Source organism: Dermacentor silvarum, chromosome 5, assembly GCF_013339745.2.
Source record: "Dermacentor silvarum isolate Dsil-2018 chromosome 5, BIME_Dsil_1.4, whole genome shotgun sequence".
Taxonomy (NCBI): domain Eukaryota; kingdom Metazoa; phylum Arthropoda; class Arachnida; order Ixodida; family Ixodidae; genus Dermacentor; species Dermacentor silvarum.
This window is the reverse complement of record NC_051158.1, coordinates 26691698-26697697: the sequence shown is the minus strand read 5'-3', so window position 1 is coordinate 26697697 and position 6000 is coordinate 26691698.

Sequence of the window (6000 nt, the reverse complement as noted above, 5' to 3'; positions counted from 1 at the left end):
GCTTTATTATTTCTTCCTTGTCCTCGCCTCTCTTTCTTCGGCGCTCGTGTTATTGCTGCGGTGATGGTGCTTCCCGTGTCTTCAGCTGGCGAACGCATTACAGCTACTACTGCGCGACGACCAGATCTGCGAAAGGCTCAAAGTGATGTGCATGCATGTACTCGATCACTTTATTGCGACAGCAATTGTATGGGCCCTACCGGCAGATTCCGTCGGCGTCGCCGTGAGGTTCCGCATAAAGTCCAAGTGCGATAAGATCGCAGCCGCGCGCAGTGTTATGTAGATGCGAGGGAAACCATGCAAGGGTGGATGATGGCTTGATGCGGCGCCGTCCTCACGTGCGTCTAAAGGGAGGGGGGAGGGGGCGGTTAGCGCGCATCTCTTCTATACTCCAGCCGCGGCTGTGCTTGGCGCCGCTGAGCGCGGCCGCGTGCGCCTTCATCTTGGACGTAATATGCGGTGGGTTCAAAGGCGTGGCGACCCAAGGTCAAGGAGAATTGCGCGAGGTGCGCCACCTCCTCGAGTGCCTAGTTCGCGTTGAAGCAGCGAGAATCAGCCCGAAGGGCAATTCGCTCGCCGCTGCTGCCGATCGTCATCGCGCGAGCGTTTTGACAGCGAGTGTCCGCGGTCAAGTTAGATGTGTTCATGTTTGCCTATGGCCGCGCGACACAGTGCTTGTTAATTTAGTTAGTAAGCGAATGTTTGGAGCAGCTTATACGACCGATAAAACTACTTACTTTTTACTTCGTATAACCTCTTGAGACCCGAACGCAACTATGTGAGATAATCGCTCTTTAAGGTGGTTTTTATTGTCTACAGCTGTTACGTTATAATATTGAAAAATAATTTTAAAAATCTAAGTACCCCGATTCGATGCCAAAAACTGAGCCTCAGTGTACGTGAACATCTCCATGTTCTCCTCATGTTTGCTATGGTAAAATTTGCATTTCATTGCTTAAATGCAGAGATGAAGATAGAACTACGTGTAGTACATTACCAGCATGTTGCTGGCGCATCCGGTATTTTCACGCAATCTCAATTATTTAGAACCACACATCAAGTTTGCTTTCGGCTGTCTCGGGTGACACAGAGGTGTATATCAATTGAGTGTCGAATTCCTTGAAAGCGGATGACAAGAATATGAGTAAACCACTATTTCACAGGTACACATGCATCATATACTTTATACCCTAAATGAATGTTTTGCGTAATCATTTGCGAGTGAATTTATAAAAAAATGTAGAATGACAATGTGCAATGTATTAAGGGGTTTAGGAGGACTATAGCTGTCTAATAATTTGCTATGACAATCAATGCTTCGCCTTTCAAGCGAAGCTGCAACTTTATTGTTTTTGAAGTGTCCGAACAGCCTATCTTCTTAGTTCTTGTTTTTGTGGGGGAAGATAATACAGGGTGTCCCAACTATCATGCACCAAGGTTTAAAAAAATATGCAAATGTCACGCAGCTGTACGGAACCAAGGTAATGTCGTTTGCCGTCACTTGGAGATACTCATATTATTTGTTGCATTCCGCCTATTTACGTAATTAGTCTTAATTAATTAATCAACTTCTAAAATATTGTAATTAGATGAAAAAATGTCACAGTTTCGCCCTAAGGGCGAAGCAATGAATGCGATAGCAACACAGCAATGTCATACGAAGTAAGGTGAGCGGCCTTGGTAGCAATATGAATTGTAGTAAACATGAGCTGATTAAGTAAGCAGGTGTGCTGCGGCGTAAGTAGACCGACATGAAGAGAGACTCGATGACCACGAGAAGGCGCGTGTGAAACGGTGGTGTCGATGAGGAGCGCTTCCCGTGGGCAGCGCGTGCGAAGGGACACACCTGTAGCGCTGCACTGCCGATCCGGGCAGCATTGCGTGTGTAGCGTGCGTTGGAAAATGTGGCCCGACTATTACGAACTGAATGAACAAGCGTGGTGTGAGCGCGCACAAACACGAAGAGATCACACTGAATGACAGCAGACAACGACTGTCAAAACGCTGGCAGCAAGCATACGCCGCAGCGGGCGAAGGTACGTGCGGTCTATCGCTTCAACGGAATCTGAGCGGCGAATGCACAGCGCATACAAAGGTCAGAGCCGTGTGGAGATAAGAGACGGTGCGAGCGAGCGACGAGCGCGGTTGTTGGCAGAGTAAAAGTGCCCCCCCCCCCCCCCCCCCCCCGCTCCCTCCGGCGCTGGCTTCCTGCTTCCTTGCTTGCGCGTGGGAGATGAGTGCGTTCGCTCTCCGTGATAGCGCGCGTCCCCGCACGCTTCCGCTCGGGCATACGGCGCGCGGCGAAGACTTTATCTATAGGGTACCTCACGGCGACGACGACGGCGACGCCGACGGCAGAAATCCGGTTGAAGTGTCCATATAGAAAGTGTCAATTAGGAAATTGTATAGCAACGTGAACAACTCCCGATACAGCTTTGTGTTCCTATAATACGTGCTACATAAAAGTGGTCTTCCGAGCGTGAAAGAAGCCCGCGAATACACGCAAGATTACCGCGCGACTGGCCGCTCGAGGCGCTCGTTCGGCACGGCGGACATTCGTCGGTGACCGCTCGCGCGCGACATGCACCGAGACATGCGGTTGCGAAGTTCGGACAAGTGCCATCACGCGGTCGCGACGAAAACAACTCCCAGCTCGCTGCGGGTGGAACGCCCATTTTGGCAACTGAGTGCGGGAGAACTTATTAGTACAGTAAAGACATCGACCTGTTATGGCGTGTTAAAAGCCTGATGTATAGGTATACTTGTGCTGGGATTAAGACGCCGGGTACGCTGTAAAATAGTTGACACACTTAAATGTTAAAAGTTAATTCAATGTTAAAGGTGTAAATCATTGTACAGTGTATATGCGACAGCGAAAAAGAATATAAAACAAAAAGTGTCTGTGTGTGTGGGGGGGGGGTTGATTGGGCGGGGGGGGGGGGGGGGGGGGCTTCTGGTGTTCCCATGGGAGTTCCGGTGTTGCACCCCCCCCCCCCCCCCTAACCAACACACACACACACGCGTCCAGCCCCACCAGTCCAACGTGTACCATCAGTGCTCTGCTCACATTGTCATTACAATTCAGGAGGTGGCTTGAGGTCGAATTTTCCTGATTAACAAAAACACTAAATTTAAATTAAATTATGGGGTTTTACGTGCCAAAACCACAGTCTGATTATGAGGCATGCCGTAGTGGGGACTCCGGAAATTTGGACCACCTGGGGTTCTTTAACGTGCACCTAAATCTATGTACACGGGTGTTTTCTCATTTCGCCCCCATCGAAATGCGGCCGCTGTGGCTGAACCAAAACACTCTATCATTGTCTTGTATTTATATTTATTCAAGACATAAATTCACCGCCCCCCCCCCCCCCCCTGGCAGACATCCTAGGTGCGCTACTGCTTCCGAGCGCTCGATTTCTACCAGCCGAATGTAAAGCGTTACGCGCAAGCGCTTTAAAGCGACCAGTTGAATTATACCATGAAGTTAGTTGTTGTGGTAAAAACATTGACAGTCACTAAATATCCTGAAGTGATTTGAATGCGACAGCATTTTCACTTCTCTGATTAATTGGTTACGTCCATGATACGTAACCTCATACATTGTCACGCGTCTTTCACAGCTCTACCTTAATCCACCTTAATCCACTTTATGCCACCTTAATCCACCTTGCTCTAATTTGTACCAATCTTAATCCAGCTCAATCAACATTAATCCACTTTAATCCACCTTCATTCACTTTACCTCCCTCTAATTCACTTTAACTGACTTTAATTCACATTAATTACCCGTTATTACTACTAATTTAACGTTGTTATACCATTTACTATCTTCTGTATTACTAATGACGTCATACAAGACGCTGATGACGTCACATTGATTTTTGGTGCCACTCGTTGCGGACAGCAACGCCAGCCTTTTCTGCCTCACGGGACATACAGCGCTTTCGCGTTAATAATTAAAGCTTGTCGAGGCATATTGCGTTCACGCAAGCGAACCTTAAATTCTTCTCTAATTTCTAAGGCTTTCCGAGAAAGATGCACAAAACAACAAAACAAGCCGTTTCTCTTGGGTTGGGCCCGGTCCGTCGTCTACTAATACGCACGTCTGCTAATGTACGCGCCAGCAGACGATCCGGCACAGCCAGACAGGGCGGCACTGGACGCTATAGTAACGGCCATTGCGTCACGGGCGTTTCGTATCGATTTACCAGGGACAGACGAGTCACGCTGTACCAAAGCGAAAAGAGGACCTCGCAAGAGACAAAAGAGAGAAACAAAATATCATGCATAAATAACGACATGGGTGGACACGAGAACGTGCCTTCCGGTGGAGTTGTCGATCACGCTACCTTCGCGCGGTCTCCCCATCGAGCAAAAACGGCACGGCATACGTCGCTGGCCGCCGGCTAGGAAAAAAAAAAAAAAAAACCTTGAACTTAACCCTTGCTTAAATAGGCACGGAAGGAATATTTAGTCATTTCTTCATTGCATTCTCTTTTATTGAGGTTCCATGTAGCTTCCTGTCACCGTAAGAACATCGCAAGCGATAAAAGTCGCGTGACCTGCATACATATACGCCTGCGCTTCGCGACAAGGCAGCATATAGTCGTCTGTCGTGCATTTTTACGAGGTGCAGATGATTTTAAATAGACTTTTCTGGGTACCGCCATTTTAGGCCCTTAATGTGAGCATGCTTTAGAATGCTGTCGCGTTGCCAATTCACAGACGAATACAGTCCCGCGACCGACCGATCGAACCACGAACGATTTTCGCTTGTGCTTTTTGTGCTAATACATACATACATACATACATACATACATACATACATACATACATACATACATACATACATACATACATACATACATACATACATACATACATACATACATACATACATACATACATACATACATACATACATACATACATACATACATACATACATACATACATACATACATACATACATACATACATACATACATACATGCGTACATCATGTAAATATGCAAGAATATGTTAAACAATAAGGACATTAGTGAAACAGAAAAAAAAGTAACAGTGCAGTGACATTCTACTCTACAAATATTTTTTAGCAGAGCACAAAAATACATGGATGCTATTTGTTGATGTGTGACCGTATTAAGAAATTTAGGTAAGGTGTATTTGAGCGTCTGGGAATCATAATTTGTTCTGTGATGAGACAATGTATATACGTTTCTTTGTCGCATTTGATAGGGTGTTTGGTGTAACGAGAGTTTCACAAGTTTAAAAAGATACAAGTCCCGTGGCTATTGTCTTTTTTATAAAAGCATGCGAATCTATACTCAAACATATTGTGCAGAAGTGCAATTGTGCATTGTAAACGTATGGGACGAAGGCTCGTAGCCTGCGTCCTCTACAGCAGGCCTTCAGCAAGTGCCCCCCCCCCCCGAAAAAAATTCCTGGCTACGGGCCTGATGGGACGGGTACGGGCAACGAATTAAGCCACGTTTGCAAGAGCACGAAGACTTTTCTGTTGTTGCATAAAAATGTTTTGGGTTGTTAGATGCTGTAGTTGATCCTCAGACTAACGAGATATAATTTAAGTCAAAGTACGCAAAATAAATATTCAGCTTTGGTTTTTGTAGGGAAAACAGATCTATTGCGATTTGTGATGCTGACGATTCTGCAGGGGGTATCACAGAGTTTACTTAAGTGATTATCACAAGACATTGTAACAGGAAAGGTTTCCCCAAGGAACATGAAAGTTTTGACATGCTCTATATTTCTCCCAGTTAGAAACAGAGGCGGCAAATTAAGTATGTGTTTTCCTTTGGGCGAAAAATCACTGCTTTGGTCATTTATTTGTTCATTTTTAATGAATTGGGTAACGACCATGCTCCTAATCGAAGCATTGTTAGCCGTATCAGTCATTTCCACAATGTCATTTGAAGAGAAGAATTGACTAGTGCCATCCGCGTAAATGATGTATTTAATTTGCCTGTTTATGTT